Source organism: Crocodylus porosus, unplaced genomic scaffold, assembly GCF_001723895.1.
Source record: "Crocodylus porosus isolate Cpor-Errol unplaced genomic scaffold, CroPor_comp1, whole genome shotgun sequence".
Lineage (NCBI taxonomy): Eukaryota > Metazoa > Chordata > Crocodylia > Crocodylidae > Crocodylus > Crocodylus porosus.
Window position 1 is genome coordinate 261,538,606 of NW_017728886.1, and position 11,409 is coordinate 261,550,014.

At 42.7% G+C, this 11,409-nt stretch overlaps 1 long non-coding RNA gene across 1 annotated transcript; it reads left to right on the plus strand.

Annotated features, from left to right (window-relative positions):
• Window positions 1-884: 884 nt before the first annotated feature.
• On the plus strand, window positions 885-11,271 carry LOC109306255. The gene is made up of 3 exons (XR_002099919.1): window positions 885-895; window positions 8,334-8,337; window positions 11,162-11,271. It is a non-coding gene; the product is annotated as an uncharacterized LOC109306255 (long non-coding RNA).
• Window positions 11,272-11,409: the final 138 nt, after the last annotated feature.

Consider the following 11,409-nt stretch of genomic DNA (forward strand, 5'->3'; position numbering starts at 1 on the left):
ATGAGTGAGGTTTTCACCCACACACCTTTGAGTATAAGGCCGTTCCAGAAGCTGAGATGCCTAGAAACCTTCTCATTTACAGCCCTAGTTTAATCAAGGGAAATTAATATCCATTTGTTCTTGAGCCCATGATGTCCTTTAGTTAAAGTTATTGTTCTTTTCCATCTATGGTGTTTATCGCTATTGATGTATTTATAGATAGCAATCATGTCTCCTCTCAGTCTTTATTTTGGTGGGCTAGACAAATTGAACTCTTTTCATCTCCTTTTGTAACATACGCTCCCATTCTTTTGATCATCCTAATGGCCCTTCTTTGCACCTGTTGTGGTTTTAATTATTCTTGCTTGATTATGGGTGTCCAGTCTCACACGCAATATTCCAAGGGAAGCTGCATCAGCTGATATGATTATATCTCTCCGGAAAATCATTTGGCTGATATATCTTGGGATGACATTTCCTTTTCTGATGACCACAGAGCATTGCTAGAACATAATTATCCTCTGATTAATTAATATGCCCATGGTCTTTTTTTTTCCCCTCAGTCATTCCCAGCTATAGCAGAAATTCTTACTAGACAAGTCATACTTTGTACTGTTAAAATTCATTCCATTTCTATTATTGCAGTCTTAATGATCATACAGTCCTTCCAGTATGAAAATCTGATCTTTCCCTTTACTGGCAATGTCTTCGGATATTTTATTGCCAGCACCATGCATTAGCACACCCTGTTTTTTTGTGCTGATATCCTTAATCCAAAAATTAAATTCAGTCCTTGAGGAACTTCATTTGCAACTTCCTTCCACCATGGCTATTAAGGATGCGAGCTGTTGTCACCTTCCCTTTAGCGAGTTCTTTACCCACCTTATAATTCTTGTATTAAAGCCTGTTCTCATTAGTTCAACTATTAATTTCCCATGTGGCTCCCTAGAAAATGCTTTACTAAAGTCCAGGTACATTTGATCAACCTCATTTTCACTGTCCACAAAATCAATTTAATTAAAGCAAACTATCAGATTAGTGGTGCAGCGTACCTTTGATAAACCTATGTTGCGTTTATCTCATTTTCCATTTCCCTCCAAGTCTTTAACTGCTCCTACCTTCAACATTTTTTCCTAAAACCTTGCATACTATGGAGGCGTGACTAATGGGCCTGTAGTGGCTTTGATCACCTTTTTGCTTTTCCTCAAGTATCTTAATCTATTGTAGATCAAATTGTTCCAGTGGTCCTGTGCTTTCATGTGTTATTTATTGCAGAACATTTGTCTGAAGGACATCCCATCTCTCTGGCTTGAGTTCATGGAGCTGTTTGAGTTGTGCTTCTACCTTGGTTGTGGAAATTTACCTTTACCCATAAGCTATCCTGACTTTGCTCCTAATATCAGCATGATAGATCTTGTTGAAACCTGAGGCAAAGTATGTATTTAGGATTTTTGTCATCCTTATATGTTCATACGAATGTAGGACTGGAAGGGACCTTACAAAGCTATCTAGTCCAGGCCCTGCTCACCCCTGACTAAACCATCTCAGCCAAGTGTCTGTCCACCCTGCTCTTGAAAACTTCAAGGACAGAGATTTCACAATTTCTCCAGGTATACTTGACCACCCTCATAGTCAGATATGTCCCCTATTCTCCAACCTAAATTTCCTCTGCTGAAGCTTAGGGCCATTGATCAAAAATCCTACCAAAACCTTAATCCTAACTCTTCCATTCTTATTTAACTATTCATTAATATGCTTAAAAAACCTTTATATTATGATAACTCAATGCCCAGCTGTGTGGCCTACCACACACACAGTAGTATACACTCTCCACCTCCTTGCTCTGGGAAAGAAGCATACACAATCTGCCATGAGGCTGAATGTATTCATCATTAATTTATTCAGAAAAACAGAGGAAGAGACTGGAACTGTGGGAAGGGGGTGGAGGGGGCAGGGCATCAAGGGTAGAATAGATCACATGGGAAAAACTTGATTGTTCCTTCATAAATTGCTGCTGAGCAATTCAGAGTCAATGCAACACATACTGGAGTGTATGATTTCCTTGAAACACGCAGGTAGTTTGACCCAATTTAAATGCGACTAGCCACTGGATTAAATTTGCAGGTTGCATATCTGGTGGATTTAGGTCTAATTTATAGACTGCATTTAGGGTATATGCACAAGCATTGCATTTAGATCTAAGTCACCCACTGTACAAGGGTTTTCAGGCCTTAGGTCACCCAGAAAATGGTGTACCTGATGTGAAGCTAGCTCACCTTGGAGGTAAACTGACTTATTTGTGATAGACTGACATTCTGTATTAACCAACTGTAATAGGGGGCCTGCTCGGGGTGATCTCACTGTGGCCCGCCCACCTGTTCCTGGGCTAACTGCCCGCCTTTTCGCCTACCACGCCTTGTTGTTATTTATATAATAGATATTAATCAAGTGGGAGACTGCCCATTTCCTGCAGCAGAACTGCCCTGTTTATATGGGCAGCCCCAGCTCCAAAATGGCTGCCCTCATCAGGCACCTGGGCCCTTAAAATGGCTGCCAGCTCTGGGCCCTTAAAGTGGCAGGCACACACAGTGTCCTGCCACACCAATACATGGTCAGTCTGCTCTAGCAAAGGTTAACCTGACCTAGTGAATGCTTGCACACATTGACAGCCTAGTCCCAGGTCTGGGAAAGCTCAGCCACTCACCACACTCTAGGGGCAGTGCTGTTCTTATGCCACTAATATACCAGGCTATTTCCCCCTACCCTGGACTGGGCAGCACCACTCCCCAAGGACCCATCACCCTCTCCCCACCATTCCTGATTTATGTACCTCTGGTTTTCCACACCTTTCCCAACAAGCAGTGAACTCTTGAAGACACTTCTCCCAGGTCAGATTTAGGTGGCCTAGGTGAGCCAGGGCCTGTGATCACTTGTTCTCACCCTTACAGACTAAGTAGCAAAAAGAGAAAAAAGCTGCTGAACACATTCTAGATAGTAGCAGCATGACTAGACCCATGTAAGCAAAGCTCTAAGCAATAATGTAATAAAAAATACACAATTTCATAATTCAATTGACCTGACTACTTTTTTCTTGCTATTTTTGCCACAAAGCATTGTTCAAAAAGCACAAGCATTAGTAAATCCACCTAGAAATGCAAATAAAAACCTTAATAGGACAGTAGGGAATGGCATGCAGAGAGCATTGTGTAGTTAGCTAATTAACCCGTTACATGTTACCATCATTTACTAACTGCCAAAAATCAATTAGTCAATTTCCTAAAATCAATTATTACTTTTTTTGTCCAGACGTGGTGCTAAAAGCTACAAGAACACTTCTGTGGAATACATTTATATTAGGTTTTGCGGAAGGGGTATTGGAACAAGAGAATAGAATGTCAGTCTATCACAAATAAGTGCAAATGTATGCATTCAGGAAGCATGTACAGTATAACTTTTCCACCCACTTCACAGGGTTCCTCCATAATTCTAATGAGAAGGAAGAGGCAAAAGAGAAAAATGTTTCAGGGTGCTTTTACTGAAAATGTGAGATGACAGAATTTGAGATACAGTCAGCATACACCACATTATTATTCACACTTCGGTAAGTTTGCATCGATTCATGAAGTAATGTAAATAATATGGCTGGCACTAATTACTCGGCATTAGAGCTGCTCAGAAATGCTAGCATTCATCAAACTTTTAAATGATATGTAAATGGAGAAAATTTAAATAGATATACACATAGATATAAACTCCCTTCATAGTGTAGACTTGACAGTCTTGTGAGTATGTATGGTGGTATTCTGTTTTCAGCTAGGCAGAAGGAAGGTAGAATGGCACCCTAGAGACCACTTGGTTCAGAGGAAGGACTGAATGTTCATAGGCAATGACCTGCTTCACCAGATGCTATGAATGAGTTCGAATCCACTAGAGTCTATTCATAGCATCTGGCAGAGTAGGCTGTTGCCTACAAAAGACTTGGAACGAACATGGTTAACCAGCTCTGTTTTGAGTTATAGATCCACCTTAGTGGTAGCATGGAGAGGAAATAATATTACCAAACTCTTACACACCATATTTTCCTCACTAGATCTCAGCTAACTTTATGGAGAAGATATAAATCATCACCCCATTTTGTAGATGGTGGAAATGAAGTACAACGGGATGAATGGCCATCACCCAAGAGTGAAGATGAGAGCCAAACTCATGTGTCCTGAGTCCTATGCCAGCGCTCTACCCAGTTGGCCATACAGCCTCTTTTTCTCTAGATGAAGTATTTGATATCAGGGTCCCACAGTGTTATTATTTAGGTAAGGAGGACTGTACTTGTAAGTTCACCTTTCTTGTTGCAAATCAGAACCTTACGTTCAACACACCTTGCACTGTTATTTATTTATTGGTGGGAAGCAAGTTTTACCTTCAAGTTTCAGACCCATACCCATCTTCCAAGTCTTGATTCTGGATCATAAAGCCCAAGCTTTCCCTCCTGTCTTCCCTTATTTTCCAACTCACCCTAGCTGAAGGGAGTGATTGGGGCTTCCTAAAATCAGAATAAAGATTCCAGCCAAGTACATTTCTCTTGATAGTCATTAAAGTATTTGTGTTTAAATAAGTGCTTCCCCATACACAAAGTCCACATCTTTTCCTGTGTGATGATATAACATTTTGTAGTGAAATGAAATAATGAATAAGAAATAATGAAGCCACGCTCTTGAACTGATGACTTCTGCTTATTGATCTAGATTCAAGTGTTTTGTGCACAAATCGGTCTATCTTCACTGTTAGAGGTGTGCAGTACAAATAAGCCAGTTTTGCAGCTGCTGTTGTTGTCACTATTAATACTACACCTTCTGAAGGACTTAGCCAGGAATGGAGCTCAAATCCATTAGATAATGAACAAATACTGAATATAAGATGCCTCCTGCTCCACGAATCTCATGGCCTAATAGACAGATGTCAATGACAATGACTAGTAATGACTAGGGACAAGGGGATACAGTAAAGCACTTTTAGGTAGTTGGCACCTAGAGTAGAACCAGAACCCCAGGGGAGAGGCCTTGACTGGGGACAGTTGAGTCTCAGCATGGACTCGTAACCAGCCAGCATGGAGGGGGAGGAAGCAGAGCTGTGCCGAAGTAGCTGATAAGAAGCACTGAGCTTCTTAAACCCCACCACACCCTTGAGCATAGCTACCTGAGCAAAGGATGCAGAAAGCTGCCTCTGTCCCCTCAAGACCCACCACCTGTGACTCTCACCTGAAGGCAGGCGTCAACAACCCTTCTTCCACAGAATTGAGCAGGACCTTTTTTTAATTTTTTTTTTATTTTTAATGGCCATGGTTGCAGATTTTATATGATAGTCTTGTGCCTACAGCAGTTACCCAGGAGGCGCTGGTGCATTCCTTCTGTGTGATAACACGGTTCTCAGAGCGCTCTGTGGGCGTTTAGAAGAAAAGATGTTCCCTTCCCTCTTCACCCCACCTTTTTTTTTCTGATTTACTCTTTATTCAGAACGCAGAAGGGCATTTGACCACAGCTGCTGACAACGCTGGAGAGCATCACAATGAAGCTCAGCACTATAGCTAGAAGACATAAAATTTAGCTGCTATTTAGTATATGCTCAGGGTGGGGGCAGTGTCCCTTTCAGATTCTCTATCTTAGGCATGCTTATTAGTACACCAAGCACTGCTCTAATGCTTCCAACTTGACACATTTTGGCTTTGACATAGACAGACTAGAAACAAGTAGGTGGGGCAGTTTTTAAGCCTGTAGGATGGTTAGAGACAATGTAGCCATGTTCAAAGTGTATTGGGTATTTTACAAAACATATAAAATGAGACAGTCTCATTGCACATTGGACTCAACAGCCATCAAAGAAGTCATCCACATATACACCAGGCTCTGTAAAGAATAATGGGGCTAACTGAATACATCACTTAGTACAGTGGCTCTCTACCCCATAACTAGGTCTCCTAGATACTACCCCACCATAGTTATACATGTCATAGAGGTGATGCTGTGAATACACTTTACAGAAAACAAATCTACTTCAATTTTTCCCATTATGATTTTGAGCCTTGAACTCATCTCAGTGGCATCTTTCGCCATCAATCGCTCTGCTCCTGGCTAGGATAATACTTACAGAAAATCACACAAGCCGAATATTAAAGAGGAACAGTTAATTTTTTTCATTTGATACTTTTCTTTGTCAATTAACTGTCTGCTTTCTTTGCAAACACATTTTTGCTGGAAAATGTTAGGCCTTCTTTTTGATTCTTTTAAAATGTTGAGAGCACCCCCCACATTGGAAAAAAAGAAATGGCTTGGGTTTTATTTTCAGGTGTTGTTTTTTTTTTAATTTCCCCTTTCCTTCCCTGTCATTCTACTCTCCCTTTTCAGTGTCAAAATGGAAGATGGGAAACAGAGGAGGACAGAAATATAAGACAGAATTGAAGGAGGTTGATTAACTGAAAATCATAAAACAAATAAAAACAAAGAGTTTCTTTGTTTCAAAGATGAAAGGTTTTTGATGGAAAATGTCACTGATACTCATGAAAATGTCAGGAAAACACATTAAAATGCGCATGTGTGTATGTGGGTGTGTGGACACACTCACACAGATGCAGACAACTACTCTTTTTCTACCCACCTTAGAAAAATTATTTTCAGAGCATCTAAAAGAAGATGCTGAGTTTGAGCTGGGGATGCTGGTCATCTGTACAGTCTCTCATACACCCTCACAAAGATTAGACACCTCTAGCCACAGCCTGCTCTTCTGGCTCATGGAAAGTGGTTACTTGCATAGGGTTTTTTTTCCTTCCTTCCCCTCCTTAGAAGCCCATAATTATCCATGGCATTGACTACTACTCTGGGGCATCTTAGATCTGTTCATTTATGTCCGAAGATATGAACATTTTGACTTACATAATAAAATAGAACAGAAGAATATAGTTGAATATGTATAAATCTTGAAAGGGACAGGAACATGCTAAGCAGGGAGCAATAAAAAGCAGTTTACAGGCTTTGCTGCGGCAGATCCATCTTGTCATTCAGGACTGGATCAATAAGCCATTAGATCAGTTCCCCTCTTTCATCAAGGCATTAAATACGGGGCTTGGAAACCACGCAAAACATCAGTTTGCATAGAAATACGAATACAGATTTGTTCCTTAAACAAAATGAGGGCAGCAACAGCCCTAGGGTTCTCAGGTTGACCATGGCCAGCGAGGAAGCAGATGATTAATTGTGGCAGTTTCTGTGTACCTGCCTCTTCAAATAAGGATGAAGCGATAGGTTCATTTAGTGACACTTTGTGATCTTTATGCTGCATACCGTTAGGAATTCAGGTAATTCCTTAGACCCCTTCACTAGCATCTGGATGAAAAAAAGGAACTTGCCTAAGGGCTTAGCGACCCATTCCCAAATGGCAAAGAGACAGTTGAGTCCCTGGTGTAGCTGCAATGGTGTCAGGGTCTGATCCAGCTGTACCTTAGCTGAGGGGCAAAGACCTGGCCATCTTGCCACCATGCCCTTGGTTGAATTACAAAGTTTCACTGGCAGGAAAGACCATACCCTATAGCCAACAAAGCACTGCCAGCAAAGCCCCAGGAATAGACACATCACTGACAACTGGAAGCAGCTATTTCTTTGCACTAGCAGAGCTCCTTTCATTATAGGGAGTTCTGCTGGAGCTCGAATGGCAGAAAAACTCCTTCTGCTAGCAAAGAGGAGGTTATACCAGGTGGTCCAACTGTAATAGCATTGCTGCTACAATTAAAGCAGCAGGGGTCCCTATAGTGTAGACACAGCCTGTGAGAGCTAGTGATTGTTTCCCCAAACAGTTATTTAAAAAAAACATCATCATCATCATCATTAATTGGTTGTTTACACAACATGAATTTGAGTGAAGCTAAGAATTTAGGCCTAATAAGAATTAGGCTAGGCTGGAAAATGTTAGTAGGAGACAAAGGTAAAATTATGGTTAAATGTTGCTATCCTTTTAAGATCCTTTTAAGGGTGCTATAAAATATTCATACTTTTAGGTGCTCAGACACCTATGCATGATTCATAAGGAGACCCAGAGATTTCAAATAGGAATCCTAGATTCATAGATTGCACGGCTGGAAGGGACCTCGGAAGATTGTCGGGTCCAGCCCCCTGCACCAGGCAGGAGCTCTCTATTTTTTTATTTGAATCCACAGAGTCAAAAACATTCTGAGCTGTTCTGCTCTGTGTGAGTTATTTGAAAGAGAGGAACTTCTGTTCTTGTTTTGTAGTCAAGAAACAAGTGCAAATTAAGACCTGGCATTTTCTGAGAGGTGTGCTGGGTCTTATGAAGGATGCCCGGAGTCTAAGACGGGTGAGAGCCACTGCACTATGTAAATCCTAATTACAGCAGTGCCTGCCCATGTTCCTGATAGAAATGATTCACACAGGAGGGGTGAACATAGGGCTGGTGTATATAAAAGAAACTAGTTCAGAGCCAGATTCAAATGATGTCAAGAGCCATGTCATTATGACTAAGGAAGAAGGACCCAAGTCCTAAGATAGGATTCACACTGGCCTGGAGCCTGCATCTTACCTAAACTCATTGCATGCCTGTATCCAGTGCATCTCTAATAGACACTGCCAATGTCTCTAGGCAGCCACACTGAGGCATGCATAACTTCACACAGGCAACCTTGAGTATATGTTTCAGCAGCTAACTCTCCCCTAAACCTGAACGGTGACTCACTGGCCCCAGGAAGCAGCCAGGCTCCCTGGAGCGGGCTACACTATTAATGGACAAAACTGACCACAGCTCACAGGGCTGGGGGTGAAGTCTAGATCCCAGGTTTCACACCTCCTTGATGGATGCTTTTAGTACTAGGGTACAGGGTAAAAGGTGGGAACCTGTGTTTGGATGCACTTACCTTCAGAAAATCAGTATGCAGTGATCCCAGAAACATGACTGGGTACTGTGAACTGCAAGCAGGCAGAGGCACATAACACATACTATGAGTGGGGCAGCAGTTCGGAGGGACCCCTGTGATTTTGTATTTCCCATTGACTTCCTCTAAGCACTTTCAGGCTTTCTGAATCCCGCATTTGGACTCAGGAAGTTCAGCTGTCCATAAAGAATGCAAACCTGAATCTCGTAATTGAATAAATAAATGAATACGACTAGAAGCAGCCTCCTGGGCCATCAGCATCTCTGCATTCGCTGACTCGATGGGGTTGCTAGACTCTCCCTCTTGGGGCAGGGGGTCAAAATGTGGCTGCTGCCCTCTGTACAGGTGGGTGCACACTGAGATGATCTGAATCCCATCCCAGTGTCTGCAAGCTTATTAAAAAAAAATCCATCCATCCATTTGGCCTCAGTCTCTTATAAATATTTGAAACAGGGTTTCAGATAATCTGTGGGACAATGGCAGATTATTTGTCAGATTTTACAAGGTTTCTAGCCTTTTACAAGGTCCTATGTGACAGCAATGTTTCCTGCCCCTAACCAGTTTAACACAGATGCATTGTCCTTGGTTAAAACTGCAACATCATTTTTTTTGGCCCTTGTGTAAATTTTGATGAAACACATGGACGTGGCAAGTCAAACATGTCGACAGAGCTTCGCCACTCAACTACACCGATCGGTTCAGGCTTCAGGGTCTTGGCCCTACTCACTCCTACAGCAACAACCACACTGAAAATATTTTCAACCTTGCAGTAAAGATTTGAAACAAGGCTAAAAAGAAAAAAAAAAGAGAAGGAAATAGTTATTTGAAATGTACAGGATTAAGTCAAGCTTTCATTTTAACAAGAGCCCTTTCCCCTTATCTGTAATTCTATAAAGGAAAAAAAAAGACAGTTTTTAGTTGATACTAAAGATGGCAATAATTGTCCTTTTCAGGGAAAAGAGAGAAAGTTCACTTCTCCGTTAACTTGTTTTATCTCTAGAGAGTTTTTATGAGGAAAATGTTGGCTGACAGCCTTTTAGGTTATATTAAGCATGGTAGTAACTGCCCTGTTTCTGTTAGGTAGGAGTTATTTGGGATGGTTTGCAGCTGCTGTTGTTCCTATTAAAGTCCAAAAGCTGCTTGCCGGAAGATAAAAAGAAATGGGGGGAGAGGAAATAGAAGAGAGGGGACATGAAGCTACTGCCTGCCCTGGTGCTGCCTCTTACTGCTAGAGGAAAAGAGGCCCGGCAGAAAGTGTGACTAAACACTTGGACATCTGGCAGACTTGTCTAGAGGACTCCCAAAAGAGCAATCTACAGAACAGCCTCTCCTTTCCATATTTTGGTCACTAATTGGACCCAATTCCCAGCATTGCAGCTTTGGTATACTGATTTTCCACCCTGTGCTCTTCTTGTTTAACGGGCACCATCTTAACACAGTCCTTAAGCGGTGTGATGAATCAGCACTCAGATTGACACCACTGATATCAAGGAAGGTTTTTAGCTTGCGGGGAAAAGCACTGCCTCCCTCCTATCCCACCCCTGGGCTGAAATCACTGTACCCTAGATGCTTCAGCTTTAGATAAGCCCCAAAGCTCACTTAGGTCTAGGTGCCCTATAGACTTTCCAGCTGGGTGGTTGCATCATCCCCCTGGCAGCCAATCACTGGCTGCTGTAATAGCAGGAAATTGACCCCACCCCACACACATCCTTAAAACCATCAGGACAACTTGCAGCGAACTGTTTGCATACGTTTCTCAGAGCGTTTATATGTTGCCTTTGGCCCAGCCCATTGCCTTCTCTCTGCTCCTGAACCCCTGCTTATACAGTAAAAGCTCTGTTATCCGGCATCCCCTGGGAATAGGGGATGCTGGATAACAAAATATGCCGGTTAATTGAGCAGCCCCAGCTGCCGCTTCTCCCACCGCGTCTGGGGCGTCCCTCCACCCTTCCCGCAGCATTACCAACCCTTCCACCACATCGCTGCCCCTCACACAGGCCCTGCGGACCCAGTGGGACAGGGAGGCAGGCCCCGCACAGCCCCACGCAGTCTGTTATGCCCCTAGGTCATGGGGCCTCAGCAGCGCAGGCTGCTTTGCCCCAGGCTGTGGGGGCTCAGAGAAGCCAGAAGTGCCCCGGTGGGCACTTCCAGTTTCACTTTGCCATACAAGCCGGCATACTGGTTAACAAAGCATGCCGGTTTGTAAGGTGCCGGTTACCACAGAGTTTACTGTATATATATATATATATACAGCGCAGACAGAAGTGACAATATTCACCTGATTTAGCCACACAAAGCAGTTTATAGCAGTGACCAAACACAAGTGCATGGCTCCAGACAGCTTCAAAAATGGCCAGTCGGGTGAAACTCTGACCCCTTATTGCGCGAGGTATCAGATCAAGACATTGCAAAATGTACCATCTTCTGTAACGTGTGTCTGCGGGGCTCCCAGCCGGCTGCTGTTTTCAGACTGGAACGGGGGAAAGGGAGCGGAGGGAGTT